This window comes from Pinus tabuliformis, chromosome 8 (genome assembly GCF_031772625.1).
Source record: "Pinus tabuliformis cultivar Carrire ecotype Pingquan chromosome 8, CPIR1, whole genome shotgun sequence".
Taxonomy (NCBI): Eukaryota; Viridiplantae; Streptophyta; class Pinopsida; order Pinales; family Pinaceae; genus Pinus; species Pinus tabuliformis.
The window spans coordinates 1,228,302,675-1,228,330,572 of record NC_142294.1 but is presented as its reverse complement, the minus strand read 5'-3'; the positions used below and the strand labels follow the sequence as shown (position 1 = coordinate 1,228,330,572).

At 42.3% G+C, this 27,898-nt stretch overlaps 1 pseudogene; it reads left to right on the top strand.

Annotated features, from left to right (window-relative positions):
* Positions 1-26,972, top strand: LOC149239823 (uncharacterized; annotated as a pseudogene).
* The last annotated feature ends 926 nt before the right edge of the window (positions 26,973-27,898 follow it).

Sequence of the window (27,898 nt, the reverse complement as noted above, 5' to 3'; positions counted from 1 at the left end):
ATGGAGCATATACAGTGGAAGATTGCCAGACCAGTAAATGCAGATCCATCTGCAAAGTTTTGTTCAATAGCAATGGAAAGTTCATCTGGAACAGAAGCAAGAGAAGCTAGAGCCGTTGATTTTGCAAACAAAAATGTGATGGCTATGACTGGTGCAAAGGTTGAGGAAGAACTTTCTGTGAAACAAGGGCCGGTACTTATTTGACTGTTGAAGAAAAGAAGAAATTGAGATCCGGTGTTAAAGTGAATTTTGACTTTCTTTCTAACCACAAAAAGCTGCAGTTTACACTGACTTAGGCATTCAACCTTCTTCCTCATCACTTGAAAGCAGTAAAAGTCAGATGGATTTGATTAAAGCAGAGAGCCTCCCTGATTTGAGTACTTTATCTATTATTCAGGCAGATTATAATGTCATATCAAGTATCTGGTGGTTCTATTCTTTCATTTCTTCATAAAAGTCTCTTTGAAGTATCAACACAAAAGGATGAACCCGCTAGAAAAGACAGTACAAGCATAAAGAAGCATCCAAAATAACTGTGAAGGATTTCCACAGAGATGGTGCAAAACATGCCATGAAAGATCAGGCTGATGACAGATGTTAAGAAAGAAGTCAACAAGGATGCTGCAAGGATACCTTGAAACAAGCCAAGTTTGAGCGCTTTGACAGAGAGCATTCAAAGGAAATGAAAGGGAAATGAACAGAAAGCTTGTCAAAATCTAATTTTAAGAAAAGAAAAAATGCCTCTGAGCAAAGACTGCGTTTCAAATATTGTTGATACACAGCTTTTTCAAGACCAAACTGCAGGAGTATTATGTCGGTTTACAGTATCCACAGACCCCGATTTACAAATCAAAGCTGCTGGAGCTGATGTTATATCAATTCTTGTAAGGGTTCTTCAATCTGATACTCCTTTAGCAAAGTGCAGGGCAGCCATTTCACTTGAGCAATTTTCACAGAATTCAGGAAATTTGAGCCCACCAGTCAAGAAAAAGCAAGGTTTTTTATGTTTCTCACCTTCTTCTGTTAGGCGGTGTAGAGTTCATAGAGGTGTCTGTTTAGATTAGAACTTCTTTCTGTCTTGTTGAGGCAGAGAAACCAGTTAAAGGCCTGGAAACACTTTTTCCCATCCAGCTTTGGCATGCAATATCTATTCTCAGGCAGTTCATTGTACTTGTGTGCTTTTATAATACATTAGACTTGCCATTTGTGTTGGATTCGTCAGCTTTCAGGCAGCACAGTTCAAGGAGAAAGCACCCTCAGCCAAGCAGGCTAAGACAGTGTCGACTGTTTCTACAGGAAGACAGAGAACTGTTAGCAGACTGTTTCTACAGGAAGTTAGCAGACTGTTTCTATAGGAAGCTAGAAGACTGTATCTACAGGAAGTTTGAAAAGAGGGAAGCCAAAGGAGAAATTGGCCGAGATGTTAGCCAAAGAAGTCACCAGGGCCATCAAAGATGAGGAGAGAGATTGGTTGCTCAGAGGATGAGCAACACTTTCAGTAGGCGGGTGATGATGAGCCCCAAAAATGGACAATTATTTGGGCTCATTCAACCTCCTAATTTGACTTAATCCACCATTCTCATTAGTTTATTGCATGTTTTTTATTACATTTATGTTAATAGAGTGAATTTGGTTAGTCATTATGCGAACAAGTCTAATGGGTGCTTTGTGTAGCCTTTTTGGTCAATTTGGAGACAAAATTGAAGGTCTTAATGAGCACTTGGCAGCCAAATTTGTGGGAAGACAAGGGAGAGGATTTGTAGGAAGGTGTCCCCTTCATTTATGGGTCCTTACCTCAAATTCTCCACCATCAGCTCGGAGTTCAAGGGCCACCGAATCAATCAGCACAAGGGCAGCCAAGCAAGTCAAGTAGGACTGCTGTTAACTCCAAGTTTTGGGCAGCCGAGTCCCTAAATTTTAGGAGGACTGTTGGGTCCTCAAATTGTATAAATAAGAAGGCTTAGGGCCTCATTTGGGTTAGCCAGTGTAGCCAGTGGATGTTAGCTAGTTAGCCAGTAGATAGTAGCTAGTAGTTAGTCATTTCATAGCCTTGTTGTAGTCATTTTGTAATTCGATTTGTAGGCAATAGATTAGCTTTGCCTTCAGCTCATTCTCAAGCTCTCCTTGTGGACAGTTTTGATGTAACTCTTCATTTCTTGGTCAATAAAGATGAATCCAGCTTTGCACCAGCTCTAAATCTCTCTTAGGAGGCTGTAGCTCTTGGGGTTGGGCCCATCTCAAGCGCCCAGGACCTCCTTTGTTTACTATCATGTGTCTTTGCTGCGTTCTTAAAATAAAATCTGCTCTTTAAATTTAGATATTTCTTTGTTACTTAGATTTCTTTTGATGGTTAAAGTAGCCTTTTATGTTTAGAATAGAGTGTTTGGATTTAGTCATGTGTTTATATCTCTTTGATAATGTTCTGTTCACATGCTGTACGTGATTCTTGTCATGAATAAAGTTGTTGTTCATTGATTTCATTAAACTGTTAGATAGATCATCTGATATTTTGCTTGTATGCAAGACGTAGTTGGTTTGATCAGGTAAACACTATGCAGGGCACCTTCATCACCTCCTTGTTCATCTGAGCCTCGCCCAGATCAGCTCCTCCATCACCAAGTCTGTTTCCTCATCTCCCATCTGCTCTTTTGCCAAGTAACCCTACCTTCTTGCCTTTCCATTGCCTAAACCTTCTTTGATGCAAGCTAGACTTCCACACCCTCTCATCACCTCATCCCTCAGTCATTGGGTCATTCCAGGCCCCTACCCTACCTCCCTACCCATTCATGCATTCTCTCCCACTCACCTATCAGTCAAAAACCCAATCACGAAACATCCTGTAGAAGAATTACAGAACTTCCTGTAGAAACCCCTGCAGACTTCCTGTAGAAGTTCATAAACACGGTTGCATGGCATCCTGACTTTGTGAAACTCTCTGAAAGGATGACAGGGATCCCTTAGACCCTCTCCGAGTCTTCCCAACCTTTTCCAAGCATTTCTCCTCCTTGATCAACCCCTGCACAGTGAAAAGCCAGTTAAAAGCACATGCATGATAATTCTAATAACTTAAACAAAAATACAAAAAAATGTTTTCTTCAGATAGTGATAACTTAGACACATGCATTTTACCTTCTTAGAAGTAATGGAATCTCTTTCAGTAGTTTGCATGCTCTCCTTTGCGTCAGTAGGACTAGCTGGCAGAATTAGGGTTTGCTAGGGTTTGCGTTTCTTTTTGGCTTTCAGTTTCTTTTCGCAATTAGATTAGCTTCCTTCGAGTTAGCTTTCATCCATCAATTAAAAAGCTTCTTCTAAGAGCTCATAGAAGTTGGCTTAAGCTCCTAGTGGACTTGTGCCAGCTGACCAAGTGACAGCTGCAGCAAGAGCTAGTACTTGTGCATACAGCACCGTCGCTTCCAAGTTTGTTACGAACTACCGGGTTGATAAAATTAAAGAAGGGAGTTCCAGGAGTTGTAGCATTATTGCTACAATACTGGGGCCCACCACAAGGAGTTACAAATGATAATATAAAGAAAGTGACATTGGTCAGTGCTCTGCAAGATCGCATGCTGACCTAGTATATTAAGCATTTTATTGACAATATGAAAGCAAGGATCATAGATATCCAGATTGCTTTGAATAGAGAATTTAGCAGGCCAAAGTCAGAGGCGCAGTCGATCATTGGATTCAAATAGATCACAATGATACCAGGTGAGACTCATTGGGAGTTGGATTAGATACTGAAGTGCACAATTCACGAAGCTAATATGACTTTGACGGATGGAAAACACCGTGAATGTTTTGTAGCATCGCTAACGCTGCATTTGAGGAACGCGTTGTCACAACAGAGATTAACAACTCAGGCAGAGGCCTTGGAGATCGCAATGAGGCTGCATGAGACCCCGATACAGGATCCTAACCTAGGAGTTTAGTAGATCCACGTGTAGTTGAAAAACTTATGCCTTGAGATGCAGAGTCTAAAACAGGACAAGACAACCCGACTAGAAGTGCGCGAAGAGGTATCCTGTGTTAAATGTAAGGGTTGGGGTCATGAAAAGGACCATTGTTCGGTGTTCACGAATTACCTCGCGAGAGGAGGACCGATTCCATTAAGACCGGAGGCACAAGCAGGACCTAGCATGGCGCTTGTTTTGTGGTGCTCGATTTATCCAATAGGAGGAAAGCATGCTATGGACAGCTGCCATTTGTTACAGAAGTACACACAAAAATTCACAACAGTTGTTCTGTAATTTTTGTAGATCGCTTGGACACGATGAGCGCACTTGTAGAAGTTATGAGCTGATGATGAATAGAATGCCCACCTACAAGGTTCAGGTCGAAACACGGCCCCTCGACTAGAATGCAGGAGTGGCACAAACCATATTTCAGGGGCGCGGGCGAGGCCAAGCTAGAGGAGGACCTGGAAGAGGTTGTGGACAGTTGATATGTTAAAATTGCAGAGGGCTAGGACATTATGCATGTGATTGTATGAATCCAATGCATCAATCATGTCTATATTGTACCTTGTTTGATAATGAGACTTAGGATTGTCCTACACTGATAGCTAAGATGCGCAACAATGGAGTGCTACAACCTCCCCCGACTCACAACCTGTAGATGATGAGGTCTGAGCCACACGAGGAAGATCCAAATGTGAACATTGTGCTCCGTAGTGGAATTACGATGGGAGATGATAAAGGCAAACAACCCGAAGATAGTACTTGGGTTCGCAAGGCCCCGACAAAAGAACCATATTTTGATTTGGAGCATGCTAAGGAAACCTTCATGGAAGCTAAGAAGAGCTTCACTGATGCCTCCACTTTAGGAAGCAAGGATAGATTGGAGCCAGAAATGGACCCATCTATGCTTATGACATTCCTGGAAACATGCATGAAGCTACTACGCGACATTAAGGCTATAAAAGGATTGAAGAAATTCATTAACAGATGCGTTGGGATCGCACCAAGAGAGTCGCACATAGTTTGGAAGATTAGAAAGCATGTGACGAGGACAGGAAGAGAAATGAGGTTGACCACGCAGATTGGAGAACATGAGATGGACCAAGTAATTCTAGACCTAGGATCAGACATGAACATTCTATCAAAGCAAACATGGGAGTGCATGGGAAGACCTATGCTGCAATGGTCTCTTATCCAGCTGTGAATGGCAAACCAACAAAATATAATACCTATGGGTAGATTGCAGGGAATCATCGTGGATATTAAAGGAGTGAGCGTAGCAGACTTTGAAGTGATAGATATTATTGATGGTAGCAATCCCTACCCCGCACTCTTAGGAATTGATTGGGCCAGTCACATGAATGGGGTGATTAATTTGAAGAAGCATCATATGATTTTTGAGAAGAAGTCTATGCGTTTAGTTATACCTTTGGACCCTGCAGAAGGATCACGCTGCACAGAACTAGTGTGTGACTATGAAAGCGACGATGATTTGGACTGCCTCTACAAGATAACTACACGAGAGCAAGACTAGGTAAATCCCATCGTGGATGGACGAATCTCATGCGAGCGCGAAAGCTCCTGTACATTGGATTTAGATGAAGACATAGAGCGATGGAAGAACCGGTTACACGAGGTAACCATGGTGAACTGTAACATGATGACAAGATCACTACGCTAGCTATCAATAGAAGTGATATATTTGGTTACTTATGATGGATTAGGTGAGGCAGATTCTTTCTTCGACAGATTTGAAAAAGAGGTGCTAGAAAAGAAACATTTCTAGGCTTTGCAGTGGGTGTTGTGTGCTACACCCGTGAGGTGGTGGGGTACGCACCAGGGAAGCCTTGAGGACTAGCATGAATGCAAGAGAATGATGTGCATGCATTTTTGGAAGCCTAAGATGTGACTAACAGATAAATACAATGTATGGGATGGTCTGCACGCGCATCTGTCTAGGTGGGTATAGGCATATGGTAAAAAACCTGCGCAGACGTACATGGACTTCGCATTAGGGAACACGGTCAATAAGCATGTGTTGGGGGGGAATTGCATGAACAATCCCTCAAGTTGGAATGACAAAGTGTGGAAAGAATGAGTTTGTAGAAGGTTACCTACGCACAAGCATTTAATGAAGTGTGCGAAGCATTGAACAGGGTATATAATGTGTAGAAAAGTGATTGGGACCTGCGTGTACCAGCAGTTTTTTGGGCTTATAGGAAAATGTGCAAGAAACTGATGGGACAGGCGCCTTCTAGGTTGGCCTATGGAGCAAATGATGTAATACCGATGCAGTATGTTATGCCTAGTCTGCGCATAGCAGTGCCCGTGGATATGACAATTCACGGAGCCTTGGAAGAAGGGATCATGCAGTTGAACGAAGAAGAATGCCTGGTACCTGAGGAAGAGATCCAACAAGGTAATCTTAGGGTCTAAGAACTCATGAATGAAAGAGCTCAGTCAAGGGAGAAAAGCACTCTGGTGGAAGCAGAAGTCAAGAAGCTTGAGGAAGGAATAAAGAAGGATTTTCTCGATAAGAAAACTGTGGTAATAAAACAGGATGCGTGCAATTACAATGATAAATTTGGGGAATACCACTAAGATTTGATCATCTTGATGCCTTGGATTGGACTGTATATTACTAAAGGGATCACCAACGGTGGCACGATGGAGATGGTGAAGTGCATGACGTAGACAGTAAAATTAAAAGGTGGATTTTTCCCAGGAAAAGAGATTGATGGTCAGTTGAAGCCGTATACAGGTGGCCCGGCCACCTGACTATCCATGGGAAGCATAGTATTAGCGCTCCAGGTAGTTGAAAGGAGGCATGGGAATATAAACTACTCTGCTCGAGAGCTCTGCAATGTCACGACTGCATGTAGGAGCAAAGTGTCCCGAGGTCTGCGACAACACAACAGTAGTTGTGCTACTGCACGGGTTGGCTAGAAAGTGACCGTTATAGTCACTATTCACAATGTGATGCTTGGTTTGAGACCAAATGGAGAGGGCAGCAGGCAATTAAGGCGAAATTTATGGGAAAGATTTGGGAAAATCTATCGCCAAGGGAGCATTAATGGACTGGATTTGGGGGGAACAGTCGAATTTGAATTCAAAAGGTGCTATAAATTTCAAAGGACTTCCCGGAAAACAACACTTGGTCATTCGAGAATTGAGCTGTCATGCGCCCAAAGTATTCTGAACCGAGACCTATTTAACCTGTTAAGAGCATTGTTTGAGCACCCGGTTGAGCAGTTGAGAGATTTCTAGACAAACAAAATGGCAGCGTCTAAAGAAGCCAGAGAAATCGAAGAAATGACTGCCAAAGATGTTGCGCAGGCCATTACAGTCGAAGATGCCCCTGAGAGCATCGGGATAGTTGAGGAAATCCCTAAATCATCGTGCACGCCGAGGCCCAAGAAAGATAAGCAGCCCATGATTTGTGTGTCCCATCAAAACCCATTGTGAACTAAATTAACCATCGAAGAAAAGGGGAAAGTAGTTAATTTGGAAACCGATGAGGAGGAGGAAGACCTTGAGGAAATCTTGGTGGAAGAGGAGGAGGATGAAGAAATGGAGGAAGAAACCGAGGGTGCAGACCCTCCGACCAGACTGCCCGCTTATGTTCCACTGTGAAAGGGCAAGGCAAAGGTGCCTAAGGACCTATGTTGGATTTTATGAGCCTGACCTAGGTTCAGAGGTGATTTAGCCAAGAAAATCCCGGTACTACTGGCCCTTTCGGCAACAGTCCGCAGAGCGCGGACTGAGGTCTCACCCGAAGTAGTATGGGAGGGTGCTAGAACTAGGTTTCCACACCCTGGGGATGTTTGATGGGCTTTTGGAGGTTCGCAGTTTGACCCTTTGTGCACGTTGCTATGCGCACTTGTTATTCTTTCGCAACCTGTGTTGTTGTTTCTGCACAACCCTACTCGGGGTGCAACCTGTATAAAACCCAAGTTCCTTTGCTAATTACCCGATTACTTAACTTGTGTGTGTAAGATTAATGGTTATTACAGCACATTCAGCAATCATATCAGTGTGCGCAATACATAAACCAATATAAACATAAAGAAGGAAATGTACAACAAATAAACAGAAATAAGAATCAACTTCTCTTTATTAATCTTCAATCCCGATTACAGACTCAACACCGCCATGTGCACTCAGCTGCAAGGGTCTGTGCACTTAGCTGCGGACTCTACTAGGCTTCTGCGCACTCAGCTACAGAGCATCTTCCTACTACTACGACCCAATACACTTAGAATCCTACTCTAAGCTCGAACCATTCGTACTCTTCTCTCTTATTCCTTAGCTATCAACTATATCTTCCTACTACTATGACCCAATACACTAGAATCCTATTCTAAGCTCGAACCATTCATACTCTTCTCTCTTATTCCTTAGCTATCAACTATCTTTACAACTTAGAGCCTCACTCTACTTATACAATCCCATGATCCATGGACCATGGGTAGGCCAACATGACTTTACATTACATTACATTACTTTAGGGTGGACAACCCTATGACTAGACCTCTACTTCGTGCTCCGTGCCCACAATTCGTGGAGTCTTACAAAACCTTTGACCAAAACATGGGCTTTGAGCCCCAAAACATGCTATGGGGGGATTCCATGCCCAATAGGCCAAACAATCATTGTGACTCATCCCGATTCACTCCGCTGGTGAAGAGATCTTGGCACAGAGCCCCTCCAACTGTTCTCGTACTGCCCGGAGGTCTGCGATGCACTTTCTATAGTTTTCTGGACTTGCTGCATGCATTCCTTCGATGCTTCTTTGTGAGGATCTGCTACCTACCTTAGCACATATATCTAATGCATCTGTGTGAGCTTTCCCTCAATCTCGGTCATAGTGGTGAAGGCCTCATCAATCCAAGGCTGGACACGTGCTTTGAGAAGTGCCTCTTTCTATCTTGCAGCATCCATCTGTTCCTTTAGTGCCCTCACTTGTTGCATCTTTACTAGTCATTGGTTGAGGACAACTGTCTGCGTAATTCCCCTTACACTTTCATACTGCTTCTGCAATTTGTGCACCTCTGTTTCTAGGTGCTGTATGTTGGTGTCCTCCTGCAAGGATGCGAGGACGTCAAAAGCTTGATCTAACATACTGTTACAGTCCTGCACTACCCACCCAATTTCTTCCAACCCTGTTGGAATTACGCTAATGCATTGCTATCTAACTTCTGAGGGAGTGGAAAGTTGTGCCTTCATCCGCAACTTAGCAATCTGGAGGTTCAATTCCAGCTGTACTCGCATTGTTTCCTCACGCATGCTTCGGACTCCACTTGATAGACAGTGGATCCGCATCTCTGTGGATAGGTCTGTGGCGATGGACAATTCTGGAACGCGCCGACATGCTTCATCAACTGTTTGTGCGATCTGCTGATTCTATGATACTAGCTCATCACGCTGTAGGCTGAGCTGTTCGATGTTAGTCTTCTTCTCACTCAATATCTGGATCATGCGGCCCTCCCTGGCATAGAGCTCTACTGTGATGCCATCCTACAGTTGATACAATGTATCTCATGGAAGGGCAGCCAAATTTAGGCCAAGTCCCTTGATTTTTCCTACTGCGGCTCTGTCATCCTCGTTCTCCATTGTTAGCGCTCCTTCCAGTAGCACTATGGCATTGGCCATCTTTGCGCGTAGCAGCTACTCCGCAACTGATGTACCTGTGGCATCGTAGGCGACTACTGCTCCTTCCTGTGGGGGCCACACCTAAAGTTCCTACAACTGTGCCCTTAGGGCCCCAAACACAATTTGTTGCTTTGTCATGGCTTCCTGGAGCGCTTCCCTAGTGACCTCACAAACCATGTCGCCGATGTCGTAGAGGTTGCCTTCTGTTAGTGTAATTGGTTCAATGTCTAGTTTGGATGCCTTGAACTTTTTTAGTGGACCTGATCTCTCCGTGATGCGCGGTTGTTTCAGCTGGGTGGATGTTATGCTCGGGTCCATGCCTTCTGCTATGCCTACTACTCCCTGTCCTATGGACAAGTTCTGGCCCCCTTCCTCCTGCGTGGTGGTGGTGCCTGTTGCCTGCACTATTACTAATTTTTTGGTGGCCTTTTCCTACTCTGCAGCTGCTTTCACTACCTCACGGAAAACCCTTACCTCCACGGCCACTTGTTCATTGCACTTTTGCTGGGCCAATTGGGTGATACGCAACTTGGTTATAGCCTTCTACCTTTTTGCTGTTGTTCTATCCTTCTCCACCAGATTCGGGGCGCACCATTCGGGAGGCCATGATTCTAGCACTGAGAAGATCTCATCATCAATGGCGATGAAGGGGAGCTTGGTCTAATTCTGCGCTGGATCTTTACGCGCCTTGATATACACATTATGCATATCTGCCTTAAAGTCTGCAAAGCTCCGTAGACTATTGTACACTGTGGGGGACAGACACGGCATCCTGTTGATCCACATCCGGATGCTTGCCTCCATGAGCACCCAGAAGAGCATCCTTAGTAGCCCAGAGTGACGCACACTTTGCAGCCTCTGGTAAGTGCTATTCAATATTAGGGAACTGACTATCCTTAGGTAGTTCCCCTGTTACCAGTAAAATCGACAAGAGCAACCACGCGTAGTGGAAGGTCTTGCCCTACTCCTTGGCTTCTTTGCAGCTAGTTCGGAACTCCTCACAACGGAACTTGGCCCAGTTGAATTGGACCCCCTCCACGCATTGGTTAGTGCAACTACCAGTGTTGGTACCTCATCTCCACAACATTTTCACATTACCTTCCCGCCCAGGAGTTGGGTGGCTACACACACCCCTTTATCTTTAATGCTGCTGATTGTGTAACCCCTCTTCTTCTTTTCCAATTTGTATTTCTTCTTCATGGCCTCTACGAGCACCAAATCTTTTCTTTTTCCGGCTATCTCTGAGGGTTCCTTTCCCTTACAAGGGAGCCCAGAAATCCTGTGGATAAGATCCGCCATGATGGGAATAGGCTCCTCCAGCTACAAGTACCCATCATGCACTACGCAAAACAGCTACCTGATGATGAAATTTGTGATAGGCATGTGGTGAAAGTGTGGAATCCATAGTAGCTGAATTAGTTTGGCCTTCTCTACACTTTGCATCCATTTCTGTGGCTCTAGTGTCATAACTGACCACTCTGTGCTCTGCTTCATGAGGTTCTCAATCTCTAAATGTGGGAACTTCTCTCTGTCCGCGAGGTCCCAATCTTCAAACTTCATTCTAGGCATGTGGCCCAGGGCTGAGCCCTCAAACACAATTCCATTGGGGAGGAGCGGGGTTTGGAGTGTGCTCTTAGTGGCATCCAAATCTTTGGGTATGTCAGCTTTCCCTTTCCTTGGAGGGACGTACTTGGGCAATTTCACTATAGCACGCACTATCTGGATGTCTTCCTCCATGTCTTCGGCTGCCTCTATCTCATCGACAAGAGCCTGTACGTCCTCCTCCTCATCATCTGTCTCAATGGTGAAAACCTTGCCCTTTTCTTCCATGGAGAGTTTACAGAACCACGGATTCCATGGGGACATGCAAACTGGTCCCGCTGCCTACTTATCTTTCTTGGGCCTTGGCATCCAAGGCGATTTCAGAATTTCCGGCACATCCCCAGCATCTTTGGGGACATCCTACACTGTGGGGCTCTACGCGGCTTCGTTGGTGGTACTTTCTACAAAACCCATCCCTCTCTTGGTAGCCGTCATCCTGTTTGAGCTGTCTGTGGTCGTTCGCGAACTTCAGGTCTCAAATATCACTTAACGCTCAACACTCCGTGCTCGATGTAATTTCTCAAATCTCAAATGAACAAGTGTTGTCTCAAGGTTAGACCTTGGAGTTTTATAGCACCTTTTGAATTCAAATCCAACCATTCCCCCCAATTCTGAGCCATCAATGCTTTCTTGGCGATAAATTTCCCTACATCTAGCTCTTAATTCGTGTCTTAAATGCCCGTCGCCCACTCCCTTTTGCCTTAAATTGGACATCTCATCATGAACAGTGACACCAATGGTTACTTCCCAGCCTACCCGCATGGCAGCACAGCCCCCTGTGCACGGGCGCGAACCTTGTGTCCTGCTGATTCTACGCACACCTCCTTCATCGTGCACCTCCCAAACAAACTCTTTTAGAGTCCCGCACTCTCTTTCAACTGTTTAGAGTGCTGAGACTGTGCTCCCTATGGCTAGTTAGGTGGTCGCACCACCTATGCGAGACTTCAACTCGCCTTCCATCATAGTCCGTGAAAACTCCTCAATTGCCTGCGCGACCGCCGGTGCCGCGTGTTCTACTGTATGTAGTGCACTCCCCTGGTTATTGCATTTGGTGAGGTGCAGTCATAGCCATGGCAGCGAAGTCATAATCTCTCGGCGACAATATTCTACTACAATGGTACGATCATCTGTATCTTTCCTAGTTATCCTTGGTTTATCGATGAGACATGCCTGCGTGATCTCGTTTTCCAGCCTCTTGATCTCAGCATCCATCAAAATGGTTTTCTTCCTCAATCGTACCCGATCCTTTTCAAGTTCATGAAGTCTAAGGTTCCCTCACTAGATGGCTTCCTGAATCCTTATATGTTCGACCTCGCGTAGATGTGTGATTTCTTCCTCTTGGTCATCATGCACTGTCACTACTACAGGGTCCAGTACATGAGGATTCCTTTTGTGTTCAGGGTTTCACACATGGTCTGGTAGGCCCATCAAACTACTAGCACACACAGGTCCCAGTCATTTTGTCTTACCTGGTGAACCTTTTCCAATACTCCGCACACCCTATCGAAGGCTTCGATGTGGAGAATTGGTAGTGCGCGTCACCTTTCCTACTGTTGTGGTTTGTTCTAATTCTCTATTTTGGGGGTCGTGTGTACTTGTGTAGGCTTTACAGCATATGTTTGTACCCATCGAGAAAGGTGGGTGCGGAAGTTATTCTATCCCTATTGACTGACTTGCATTCGAACCTGGGGATTTCCAAAACGTAGGTGCATCATCCTTCTGCATCTGTGCCAATCCTCAAAATTTCCTTGATGCGTACACCACCATCATGCGGGTGTTGCATGTAGTGCCCACTTCAGTGCATTGAACCGCTGTGGTTTTGGTACTGCGCTTTCAGACTTGCTCAGAAATTCATCCATTGCTGACAATCCATCATATGTCAGCAGTCCCATTGCCTCCGTTGTCACACAATGTAGTGATCTAACCATCAAGTTGCAATTAAGTGTTGTTACTTCGTACAACCGATTTTGCCATCACTCTATCTCTTCGTCTGAATCCAAAGCGCAGGAGCTTTCGCACTCCCATGAAATCCTTCCATCTGAAGTTGGATTCACCCAATCTTCTTCTCGCACAGTTATCTTGTAAATACAATCGAGATTGTCATCACTATCGTCATTGTGCACCGTTCAGTGTATCGCGCTCCTTCGCCTGGATCTAGCGGTACTACCACACGTAGTGACTTTTTCTCAAAGATCATTTTGCGCTTCTTCAGATTTATGACTCCATTCATATCGGTAGCCCAGTCTATTCCTAGTAGTGCGGGATAGGGATTATTGTCATCGACAATCTCTATCACTTCAAAATCCACCTGCACGCTCACACCTTCAATATCAACTGTTACCCCTTGCAATATTCCCAAGGGAAAAATCTTCTGTTGGCTCGCCATTTGCAACTGAATAGGGGACCATTGTAGTGTGGGTCTGCCCATGCGTTCCAATGTTTGCTTTGGTAGTACATTCGTGTCTGAACCCAGATCTAGGATTACCTAATCCATTTCATACTCACCAATCTACGCAGTCAACCTCATTTCCCTTTTGGTGCTCAATGCATGCTTCCCCAGTTTCCGGACCACGCTCGGTTCTCCTGACTCCGCGCATCTAGTGATAAGTTCTATAGTCCTTTGACTGCCTTTCTGTTACGCCGCATTTTCATGCATGTCTCCAGAAAGGTAGTGAGCATTGAAGGATCCATCCCTGGTTCTAGTTGATCCTTACTACCTAAAGTGGAGGCCTCATGAAACTCTTCTTAGCTTCCATGAATGTCTCCTTCGCACATTCTAAATCAAATTCAGGTTCCTTTGTAGGAGCCTTATGAGCCCATGCACTTTCTTCTATATGCTTCCCTTTATCATCTCCTATGGTTATACCACTCCTGAGCATCATGTTTACATTTGGGTCTTCTTTGCACGGCTCAAACCTCATCATTTGTAAATTCTGGGTTGGAGCGAGCTAGAGTACACCCTTTTCGTGCATTCTCACTATCAGAGAAGGGCAATCTTCTACCTTATGATCAAACTGATTACAATACCAACATGATATTCTTGTCAAGTTTGTGCAATCACGGGCATAATGCCCTGGCCCTCCATAACTGTAACAAATTACTTGTCTGCAACCCCTTCCTGGCCCCATTCTGCCTAGACCCATACCATGCCCCTAAAAACCAGCTCACGCCATCCTTCCATTTGGGTCGAGGGCTCGCTTTTCGATGTGCACCCTGTAGGCAAGATTCTGGTCCATCATTAGTTCGTAGCTTCAGCAGGTGCATTCGTCATGGCCTACTGGCCTACAGAAATTACAAAACAATTGCTGAGACGTCTACGCATGCTTCTGCAACAGATGACAATTATTTGTGGTGTGTATTCTTCCTATCTGGCACATCGCGCACCATAATGTAGACGCTGCGATTAGCCCTACCTATGCCTCAGGTCTTACTGGCATCAGCCCTCCTCCTACCAAGAACTTCACGAACACTGGACAGTGGTCCTTGTCGTGCCCTTGGCCTTTGCATTTTAAACACCATACTTCCTCGTGCACCTCAGGCCAAGGTGTCATGTCCTGTTTCAAACTTTGCATTTCCAAACATAGATTCTACAGTTGCACATGGATTTTTTGGACTCCCAACCCAGGGTCTTGTACAGGGATCTCATGCAATCTCATTTCCATCTCCAATGCTTTGGCCTGGGTGGAAATTTTTTGATGTGACAGTGCCATCCTTAAGTGTGGCGTAAGTGAGGCCACAAACCATGTGCAATGTTGTGCATATGTTAACATCATATTGGCATCATGGATCGTACTCTTCAACCTTTGGTCCAGATCCCAGGGGGTCTCTCCTAGGAGCATCGTGATCTCCTTAAACCTGACGATTGATTGTGTTTCTGATTTTGGCCTGCTAAATTCGCTGTTCAGTGTGGCTTGGATCTCTACAATTCCTGCATTTGGGTGGTCATTAGAATGCTTAATATACCATGTTAATGCGCAATCCTGCAGTGTGCTCACCAGGGTAGCCTTTTTAATATTATCATACACAACGCCCTGTGCTTCCCATACTACTCTTACCATGAACCAGAATTGGTCCGGATCTTCATTCCCTACTCCTCTCAACACCGGTAGTTTGATCGCACTTGCCATACTGAACCATGGTGGTGGCAGAGGTGGGGTGGCTGGAGATGGAGGTGAGGAGGGTGAAATGGGTGGCGGTGTGGGTGGAGGTGGTAAATGCAGAATACACTGCCTTATTAGACTAACCACACTTCTTGGGGAAACTTTCGCGAGCTCTTCCTCACTTTCCCACGAGGGTGAAATTAAGGGATTGTTTTCCAACTCTTCACTACTTCCACTTCTATAGATCTTCCCGCTTCGCATAGTTCCAAACATTAATTTATTCACAGAACCCACTTTTCACACAATAACATCTTAATCCAAGTGTTCAAAGACTTAACATACTTACCTCACGGTCCACCTCACTGTAGCTCACGATTGTGTCGATTGTGAACTCAGTGATAAATCCTCCTATTATTCGGTCGAGCCAATGGTCCACAACTTGCGTTATCTTATCTTCTGATGCTTCTAGTTTGTGCACTAATTTCAGAGTCCACACTATTGGTTTGTCGAGCCTACACCTTCCCTGGTTGTCTACTAACTTCGCAATCCACTTATACAGCTCAGAAGGAAAGGATGCAAAGAAAATTTTGTGGATTCCCATATACAAGTAGCACTCCAACAATTGTTCAATTTCTTTCTTTGTTAGATTCCAATGGCATGAAATCATACATCCTTTATGCAGATCCCGGTCTTGGCAATGGAACCATTTGTTGGCTTGTATGGGCCTAACCCAGGTTCAGAGGTGATTTAGCCAAGCAAATCCCGGTACTACTGACCCTTTCAGCAATAGTTTGTGGAGTGTGGACTGAGGTCTCACCCGAAGTAGTATGGGAGGGTACTAGAACCAGGTTTCCGCACCCTAGGATGTCTGATGGGCTTCTGGACATTCACGGTTTTACCCTGTGCGCATGTCGCTACACGCACTTGTTATTCCTTCGCAACATGTATTGTTGTTTCCATGTACCCCTACTCGAGGCATGACCCATATAATACCCAAGTTCCTTTGCTAATTACCCGATTGCTTAACTTGTGTGTGTAATATTAATGGTTATTATAGCATATTCAGCAATCATATCAGTGCGCATGATACATAAACGAATATAAACATAAAGAAGGCAATGTACAACAAATACACAGAAATAAGAATAAACTTCTCCTTATTAATCATCAATCCCAATTACACACTCAACATCGCCCTACACACTCAGCTGCAGGGGTTCGTGCACTCAACTGCAGACTCTACTAGGCCTCTACGCACTCAGCTACAGAGCCTCTTCATACTACTATGACCCAATACACTTAGAATCATACTCTAAGCTTGAACCATTTGTACTCTTCTCTCTTATTCCTTAACTATCAACTATCTTTACAACTTAGAGCCTCGCTTTATTTATACAATCCCATGGTCCACGGACCATGGGTAGGCCAACATGACTTTACATTACATTACATTACTTTAGGGCAGACAACGCTATGACTTGACCTCTACCTCGCGCTTCGCGCCCGCATTTCACAGAGTCTTACAAAACCTTTGACCAAAACTTGGGTTTTGAGCCCCAAAACATGCTATAGGGGGATTCCATGCCCAACAACCTAGATGAGAGCAAGAGCTCTCTGTAGACTCCGCTGCTACCTGACGATATCATTTTTGAAGGAGCGCACTTGGGATGGGTGCTGAGTCTAAAGCTTGAAGATAGGCATCTCATGAACCATGAAAATTTCCCACACTTGGAAACCACACAGCTCATGAGGGCAAAGAAAAACACTGCAGTGGGAGTTGTAGAGTTAGAGCTGCATAAGTGATTGTGAGGAGTAGAGAAAGTGAGGTTGTTGAACCTGCTCTGTGTTCTGCATTACCATCATGCCCCAATAACTGTCTTTGTCATCATGCAACTACTTTTCCTGGTGCATGATAGGTGTTTGTGGCTAGAGGAGCCCATCCCCATCATGGACCACATAATTCATAGAAATTATTGCAGGGGAGGACCCCGCGGATATTTTGGAGGGGAAGAGCACCGATTTGAAAATCGCGAAGGCCATGAAGGAAAAATTCAAGATAGAAAAGAAGAAGAGGGGGTACGCGATCTCCAGTATCAACAATAAGGCAGTCAAAGTTGTGATCCAGATATTGGCCGGCAAGGTGATGCGGAAGTGTCGTGCAGATGAGGTGCCTGTGCCAGTGATAGCACTTGCCACGCAGTGTGTAGAGGGAATCCAATTTAACTAGTCAGAGTACTTGTGCAAGGAATTCCTGGAGAATTACCACGAGGCACAGGAACAGGGGAAGACCTTCCACTATGCATGGCTTTTGCTGTCCATAGTGCTGGTGGCTGGGGAATTGCCTAAGGACAGCCAGTTCCCCCCAATTGAGAGGGATCTCCCGGAGGCTGTGAAGTACGCTTCATTGTGGGCCACTAAAGACATCTGTAGGATTTAAGATAGTAAAATATTCTATGTGTTCATGGAGATGAACATCAGAATGGGGATTAATCGCAAGCCGCGATTATCACCCACTGTCTATTATAGCTTACAAAGCTTCACGAAGTTTAAGGCAGACTTCCATCACGTCTACATCAGGGCGTGCAAGGACCCCATGAAGAAATGGAATGAACTACCATACCTAGCCATGGATGATGTTATCTTTGATGTACTTAAGGCGTGGCTGCTAGAGTGGCATGCTCTAGCCATCGCCGCGACAGAAACGGAAAAGCCTGTTGTGCAGAAAAAGGAGGAGACCAAACTGTGGATGGCGTAGTTGGAAGAGAAGAGAAGAAAAGAGGCCATGACAAAAGTAGAGAAGGAGTGCGAGGGTCGGAAGTCGCCTTTGCTTGACTGGGAACAAGAGATAGAGACAGAGACAGAGGAGGGTGGCGCAGACCTACAAATAGTGATGACACAAATATAGTACCAGTGCCCAAGAGAGTAGGTGGGGCCGCGAAAGAAGTCGAAAGTGTCTAAGACTTCTTTCGACCCGATCACCCTCAAGGAGGTCTGCATGATATAGGGGAGATGGTGCACAAAGTCACCGTGGAGGCCCTCCAGTAGTTGGCAGAGGAGAATAAGATTGTGTTGTGGGCCCTCCGGGCATAGATTCAAGAGTTGCAGGTGCGCACTCCCCAGGCTGGCACTCTCTCAACTAGCCTCGCAGTAGGAACAACCGCAGATGACGAAATGCTGTGCACCCGCATGACCAACAAAATAGTACTACCAGAGGAGCCACTAGTTATAGAAAATGAGGTTGATAGGCTTATAGTCAGTGCATTGAAAGGAGTAGGAATCAACATGGTTGCGCTCCCTCGGGAGACACTCTATGTGCTGCAGCATGGAGTGACTACAGAACTGCAGGCCAGGGAAGGCCACGCACTACAGATGTTAAGTGAACAAAGAATCAACATAGAGCAACTGAGCCTACAACATGATGAGGTGGTTGCATAAAACCGACAGATGGTGCAGGTGGTTGAGGAAGTTTGCTAGATGGTCCTTGAGTTGGCCATCCTCGCAGAGACCCGCATCGAGAGGAGAGCAGTAGGAGTACACGAGGCGTGAGAAGAGATGGCCAAGGTTTAGCTAGAGCTGAACCTTCAGATAGTAGAGTTGTGGTTGAAGGTGCAGCCTTCAACTCCTCTAGAGGTAAGGGAACAATGCTCCAGTGCCATTACATCGAGGATGGAGGAGATCAGAAGTGCATTGAAGGACAACATCAAAATGTTGAAAGAGTCATTCGAGGTCCTCACCACTCTACAAGACGACCTGAACATACAACGCTTAGAAACAAAGGCATGTGAGCTACAACAATAGTATGATGACGTTAAAGGGACTGCGCAGACGGTGGCCATCACACATAGGCTCGCGCAAATGTAATAGGAAAAAGTGCTTAAGGATCAAGCAGACACAGCGCGACACAAAGAAGCATTTTGAAGGCACATGTCCAACCATGGATCAACAAGGCCTTCATAATCACAGCAATAATTGAGGGCAAGCTTGCGCAGATGTAGGGGATGTAGGAGAAGATACAGGGAAGCAGTTCAGATATCGTGGTCTCTAAATAGCGCATCTAGGAGATACAACAAGCAGTTGCTCAGTGAGCTGCCGACCTTACAGTAGTCCGAGCAGAGTTGGGAGGTCTCCGTACAAAGATCTCCACACTGACAGAGTGACTCAAGCGTAAGTCATGATGTTTGTCTTGGGGGCCTGTTGGGCACGAGATCCCCCAAGGGAAGTTTTGGGGTTTAAAGCCTAAGTTTTGACTAAGTCCGATGTAAAGACTCCATGATTTGTGGGCACAGAGTGCAAAGTTGTAATTGAGTCATAGGGTTGTCCACCCTTACTTTTGTAATGTAATGTTGGCTTGAAAGATCTACCCATGGTTTACAGACCATGGGATTTTATAAATAGAGTGAGGCTCTAAGTGTAAATAGAGAATCTAAGATCGAACAATCTAAGAGAAGATGAATTGAGTCTTATTTGAAGCGTCGAGTCATGTATATGGGTAGTAAAGTAGGAGAAGGCTCTGCAGTTGAGTGTGCACAGGCCTAGTAGTTTGCAGCTAAGTGAGCGGACCCCTGCAGCTAAATGTGCAAGGCAGGTTGAGTCTGTAACTGATTGAAGCATTAATAAAGAGAAGTTTTACATTATTTTTGTGTATCTTTTCCTATTTTATTCATTGAAGTATATTGGGTATGAATTGCAAGTTTACTATTTATTTGTTGCGCGAACTTATATGAATGTTTTGAATAAGTGAATATAAGATAAATTATCTATTTATGCGAAGATAACTAACTGTTATGAGAAGATAAGTAAGATCCACAGTGTAACTTGGGGAAATAGCAGAAATCGCTACTTTAGCAGCGCAAAATCTCCTCAGCCCCTGGTTAGGGATGTACGAAGGTGAGTATAACAGAGCGCGAAGACCTCATATGTCAGGAAAGTGCGTGAAGTGACCTACACGAATGCCTCGCGGGTCAAGAAAGTACGCGAAGTGACCTGCACAAAGGTATTCACAGTTGGACTAAATTGACCCCTTTGACATCTCAAGGGTGCAGAAACTTGGTTCCAGCATCCCCCCATACTGCTTCAGGTGAGACCTCAGTCTGCGCTCCATGGGTTGTTTCCGAAAGGGCCAGTAGTACAGGGATTTGTTTGGCTAAATAATTCTGAACCTGGGTGAGGCCCCCTCAAGCCAACAACGATGTTGTTTTTGATATATATATATATATATATATATATATATATATCACATAGTTGTATAACTATTTAACACAATGTTCTCTTCATAATAACAGAGGATGGTTGATGCTCAACAACTTTTTAAGACTCTGGTTTATCTATAAATGGAATTTCTCCTTAAAATTTCCACTACTCATATTTGTAAAAAAATAATCATTTAATGATATGACAACTATACATCTCTTAGTTCCCACACTTATTAAATTGATTAGTTGAGTAATGTTTTTGTAACTCACGCTTCCTTTATTTTTATTTAATTATATAACATAACATAGCATAACTATATATGTGTGTGTGTGTGTGTTCAATTTTCAACAATGCATAATTAATACATATATTAAATCTATGATGAAAAGCGAATTTAAAGTGAATATAATCATTTTGAGCCTTTTCTAATTTGTACCAGATTGTTTCATTATGTAGTTCGTTGTACCAAAAACATTGTCTTCATGTGCTTGCACCTAGTACATGTGATGTGTCAAAGTCAAATATTATAAAAAAATGTCTTATGGAGTATTTGGTTTTCATGAATTTTTATTAGTTTTTCAAATAGATTTATTTCAATTTTTTTACATAAATTTACATATTTATGCTCTATGAATAAAATGCATTATTTAGAAATTGAAAAATGTGTAAGTTATATTTGATCACTTCTTTCGATTGTGTTTACATGGAACTTAATACTTTGGCTGATAATTTATCAAAAAAGAGACTCTAAAGTTTAGGACTTCAACCTAGATTATTCTACTTGAGTTTATAAATGGTTTTCTTGTAAACATTATTTCTATGTCAACATTTTTTCTTGGATTAGTTTATATGTATTATATGTAATTTGCAAAGCCATCTCCCATACACCATCCAATTGCAGTGCATTAGAGCGTTGGGGGATCTACTATACATGGTCAAGCTCATGGTAGATCATCTAGCCCAACTAAAATGTGCGTTCCACTCATAGATCCTCCCTCTGACACTAGTTGGAGTTCCAGAGGAGGTGTTTCTATCTCTATTGATGATCTTTCTATCAATTGTTGACTTTCTTCTCCTATTGCAGGTATACTTGTTGTAGGTACACCTCTTGAATTTTAAATCCTCTTTAAACTTTATGTATTTATGTCTTGAAATTGTCTTAAATTTTTAAATCTTCTTCATTTGATGTGTTTGAAGCTAATGTATATGTTATTATGCTTCTAGTTTATTATATATGTTAAATTATGTTTATGATTTGCAAACTAGGGAGAAAATGAGGATCATAGTGCAAGTTCAATCCCTCAATGGGACAACGTTATAGCTAGTATCATAGTTAAGGATGTTAGTGCCCAACATACGTGTATCACACAATAGCTGCATAAATATAATTGCTAGTTTACCTACTTGGTGTAGTTTGTCTTTGATGTTGAATAACATCAATCGGTTGACTGAGACATACTAGAAGGTGAGCCCATAGATCCACCTCCTATATTTCATACATAAGATTAAGAGGTTGGAGGTTAGAGGCCCACATACTTGGAAGGCAGTGAAAGATGCTTCCAAGAACACTGATGTTCGTGGGGAGTTGTTTGACATCACTCCAAACTATTGTGCCAGAAATGCTAGTCTTATTCCACTAAAATATTTTAAGAATGTTGATACAAGCCCTTTTGTTTATGATAGATTCATTATATCTTGGGGCCAATTCCCCCACCATGACCATGTCCCCATTTACTTTGCAAAGAATATATAAGTGAATTTTGTGCTACATATGAGGTTAGATTACACCAGCACCAAATATAAGTTTTATGGACCTGACGTGGGATGTAGTTATCATGGTGTCACAAATCGTATGGGACCCTACACATGTAGCACCAGTTCTGATAATTTTCCACGACCATCTTGGAGCATGGTATTTCTGATGGAGCTAGAGCAGTCCTTGTAGCTCAATGCTTAGACTAGACATACCATTATAGATAAACCCAAAGGACATTGACCATTGCACATGTCACATTGTGTGAAGAGATGAGCATACCACCTTCATTGCCTTGTGATCCACCAAATCCATTACATTATGATTCATATATCGAGAGTCTAAGGGATGAATATTTTTTTTTCATGTGCATGTATGAGTTGTGATACCATCCATGACACTTGGAACATGCATAGACCACATGACACAGACTAAGTACATATATACATAAATTTTGACTATCACCGTCAAATTATACATTATTGATATTAACAATTTCGTATCAGATTGCATTTATATTAATAAGTTCATGATAACATGCATACACATCCCAACTACATAGATGCACTTCTCAAGTCATCTAATGGGGCAGTTGACTAGCCAAACTAGCCTCCTCTAGTGCATGCTTCCATGGCTCAATATCCTACAACTCCACCTCATAACACTTATGTGGAGGAGATTCACTATGTATAGCAACATGGACCAGCAGTTGAAGTAAAAAAACTTATTCCTAAGATTTGAACTTTTTTTTTTTAAGTTACATGTATGCATGCTAATTAATTCATAAACTAATTATAATTTGTCTTTTCCATTGTTTACACATGCCTAGATGCAGATTGGTATCGATGTCATAACTATGTGGGCCCATAAGTGGGATGTTGGTTATGGGTGCATTTGAGGCATAGAAAGGGGAGCAACAAATCTAGATTGATCAGAACCCTATCCCACTTGACTTCCATTTGCACTCGATGGAGCCTTAGGTAGGGGACTAATTAGATGAATACTTAAAAATCATTTATTTCCAAATTGTTTATTTTGTACAAATAATGTTCTAATAATTTGAATTTGAATGTGTTATATTGGATTATTGGATTATGGACACTTATTCTATTCAACATAACACATATAATAGTTCTAGAAGTGACACTTTATAGAGTGGGTCATAGATAGTTTGTATATTTTCAACCCAATTTTATAGGGCACATTCACATGTGATGTACATACATTATATGTTTTCATAAATGGACAATTTATGGATGCAAGAACATTATTTCAGTCTATGTATTCTTATTATCTAAGTTTATGGATGTTCATGTACAATTTAATTTGTCAAACCCATGCATGGCAGCAACAAAATATGAAATATAAGCATGAGAGTGTATCTATTATTAACAAATGATATACATTTATAGTACACCCACATGAACTTTTGTTTTGTATTCCAAGGTCTCTTGGACTTCCTTAGACTATTCGGCTTCCACACCAACCCTTAGAGGAATAGGTGTCCAACATTCCCCCCCTTAATCTGAAGGGGTATGTATGAGTCTAAGAAGAGAGTTGTAATACAAAATGTGCAAAAATGCATGGCACCACTAGGTTGAATGTCCTCTTTTAAATGTTGGTATAAGGGGGGTGGTTTAAGGATGACCACCAACACTGAAATGCTTAGTGCAGTTCCCAGAACTCTTCCAAGGCTAGCATGAAGCTCACGTCTTCTACTAGAGGAAGTGATCCTAATGTTTTGAAGAGGGAAACCTTCAACCAATAAAGGGATGTCTCATCCTATGATGGTTTAAGGATGACCAACAACTCTGGAATGCTTGACGTAATTCCTAGAACTCTTCTAAAACTGGCAAGAAGTTGAAGTCTTCTTCTAGAGGAAGTGTCCCCAATTCTTTGAAGAGGCATCACCGACTAAAGGCATGTTCAAGGGAATCTTTGTCTCTAGCTACAACTCTGAATCTGGTATGGCGGGTTGTGGCTCAGGCTCACTTGATGTGGCTTTGAAGCTTGTATATGACCATCATTTCCCCACTTGTTAGATACAAGGTGAGATGATGGAGAAAAATCAACTACAAGATTGTTCAATACTCTAGAACAAGTTCTAACATATGACTCGAATATCTTCTTGGTTGTTGATGCCCATTGCAAAGAAGCGACATCCAAGATGAATCTTTGTTCTTGCAGGAGGTTTGTTTCTTAAGCATCTGTTTGAAGAATGATTGGTTTTCTGATAGTGCTTACATGGATGAATATCAAAAAAGTGATCTTTCATATGGCCAACTCGGTCACAGTGTTGGCATTTCACAGTTTGTTGTTGTTGCTGTGGAAGAGGAGCGGAATCTGGAATAGCTGAACGTGAATTGTCATGAAGTAATCCATCACTCTAAAACTAAATGGGCTTTGAGCAATCTGGAATATGAAAGGACACATCCTTGTCATATCCTAGACTAGTTTTGTTCTTGTTGTGGACAAGCTTTTCCCAAGGTCTGATGATGGGTGGGAAGTGCAAACTGAACTTCTGCTTGTGCATGCAAATATGTTACCTCATTGGGAAATGGATCTGAATCAACCCCAAAATTATTGATTTACTGCATAAGGGTGTCTGTTTCAACATTCTGAATGGAGACAAGTTGAGAATGATGACTCCACCATTGTAATTCTACTTGCTGAAGCTAATATTCAAGCTCCAAAAAGTCTATTTTTTCTGGTATATTCTGCAGACATGTTTAATATCACAAAGAGTGTTCTTTCTGATTTTAACTGTGTCTTCGATAGTAGATTGTATCAAAGTTTTGAGAAACTCTAATACACCACCAATTAGAGCCATAACAAGTGCACCACTATTAAAATCAAAGTGTAATAGTTCTAATGGCAAGAAATGACTGAACTCTCCTCCAGAAAATATTGCTTTTAATTTTCAACTTTCTACCTTCATGATTAGATAAAAAACTGATTAAAAAAAACTTCAATACCAACTTCAATATACTATGTCGATACTTCAATCTGAGCATATAAGCCAATGGCAGTGAAATTTAAGGGACTGCAAAGGTTTCTCAAAATAATTAGTGAAAATTTTAAATTGCTTTAAAGAATGACCTCAACAGCAAGATTTCAATGACCTTGCTTCTAACAATCCAACTGCAACCAGAATTGCAAGAAATCTTCAGAAGTACTCATCAAAATAGAGATCCCTAAAAATCACGGATTTGAGCTCGAAATTTAAAGGAAAAGCTTAAATGTTGAGAATTATCGGCTTTCAATAGCTCAAAAGCTTTGCAAACACAAATTTCACTCAAAATAAACAACTAAGACTCAATTTCTCGTAAAGAAGCCACTCAGTAGACGAGATTTTCACCAAATCTCTTTCTTCCACCACGATGAACTGCAATATATCTCGTCAAGAAAAGTAATTGTATGCTTTCTTCTTCCTCTTGTGCTGGAAATCCTGAGAAGCAAAGTACACCATAATAACCCTACAGCATGCAATGTTGTTGACAAATGTAAACCTCAGGAATTTGGTTTTTGCAAATTCTAGCGCATTTAGCAAGTTCACATCTTTAGTCCCGATTTTATGTAAATGGCAAGGACGCAACCTCTATCCATAAATCAGAGATGGGCAGTCTCAAACTTTCAGGTGAATCAAACATCAGTCTATCCTGATGACAACCACCCTTCCTGCAAAAGAAAATATACACGGGCAGTAATAATACACGCAGGTTACTAGAGAAACCTATGTAAGGTTATCCTCCTCAACCTCAACTTTCAAAGTGTTCTCAAAAGGCAATGCGGTTCTGTGAAGATCTGAATCAAGGTCACAGACTCTAGAAAATTGTCCTCAGTAAAACAATTATGTCACCGAATTTGAACCACAAAGCACTTTAACTCAAACAAATAAATTGAAATATGTCTTTTGCAGTTTTTACGTTATACTCTCAACTAAAGCCCTTTCACTAAGCTCCTTGATCCTACCAATACCTTGTTGCCCGATTCTCTTGACCTTGAGCTGGAAGGATTTCAAGCCTCAACAAAGTATCAATTCTGCCTGTTCAACTTCCTGGCCCGCTTAAGGCTCCCACTACTTTTCAGTCATCGAATATCCTAACATTCCATAGTAATAAGAACAAACTGGACATGCCTTATACTAGCGCAAGCCCTAAACCTGTTGTCGTCCAACAACAGAAGTCCGGAGGCAGCCCCTCCAGTTCTCCTTCCACATCTTCGAGCAACAATAATTTGCAAAAGAATGTTGTTGATGAAGGTGGAGAGTGTACTACTGAACAAGAGAAGCAGCGATCAAGCAGGGCTTTCCAACGCGGCTTTCAAGAAACCTAGAATAGAAGCTTCTGCAGGCACTCCAATGAAGGTGTGCAAAGAGAAGCTAGGTGAACGCATTAAGGCATTGCAACATCTCGTCTCGCCGTTTGGAAATACCGATACGACATCCGTTCTTCTTGAAGCTATTGAGCTCACATTAAATTGCTACAATATCAGGTTCATGTATTGAGCTCACCTTACCTCAAAGGTATTCCCTCCAAACAAAAGAATAGGTGAGGAGATCAGGCGAAATACGACCTTCGGAGCAGAGGATTATGCCTAGTTCTTATATTGTGTACTCTCCATGTAGTCAACAACAATGGGGTAGATTTCTGGACAAAGATTAAAACAGGTATCACTCTCAATCCACATCAATGCACTTCAATTCCACAGACTTGACTTCAATAGACAGGATGTTGCTCCTTCAACACATAAGACATATAGACTCACTCCATTTTATGTACAAAGAATACATAGCTGCCTCAATGCAGAGCTCTGTCCATAAGCTTCACCATACAATTCAAATTCCAACCAACGCTCACGACATTCAATGAATTTTAAGGCAGATCTTTAATCATATTTTAGCACAAACAACCAATATATGCCATCCATAGCCAACGCACAGACTATGACATTCAATGTGCATAGTAGGTCACAACCTTCAGAAAGGTGACAGAGAGACGTTATGTCAGATTTGACTGGCTAGTCAGAAAAAACATTCTTGAATTTACCAAATTCCTCCAACATATTTTTGGCAAAGGGGCGCCTAGGTTTTCAGGCAGATGGATAATAAACTATCCATATTTTCATATGGGTAGTTTATTATCATGTATTTGTTATTGCAATTTATGGAAGTTTTTTAATATTGTTCATGTATTTTCATTAAACTTTTGTTTATTTGTTTGTTAATTATTTCTCTAGTTTAAAGAATTTTCTATAATATAACTTTTATTAAAAAAGATAACAATTTTGACTTCTCAGGAAATAAGCTAAGAAAATAAGTACAATCTTATACTATGATGCAAGTCACTTTGATACTTAAAATGAACTAAAATATATCCTATTTCAATTCAAAAATACAAATAGGATTGAAATAAGTTTTAAATTCAATTTTAAAATATATCTTCAACCAGTAAACAATCAATAAGTTTTATTAAATTTTATTTCTTTTGAGGCCATCTACAAGAGCATAGTCATAATATGATATAAGTCATATGTGTTTGGATTTAATATACCAAGAAATAATTAATGATATGTTTTTAGATAATTTTATATTGTTTTATGAAATTTCCTAAATTTACTTGTCTATCTAAACATTTCAATCA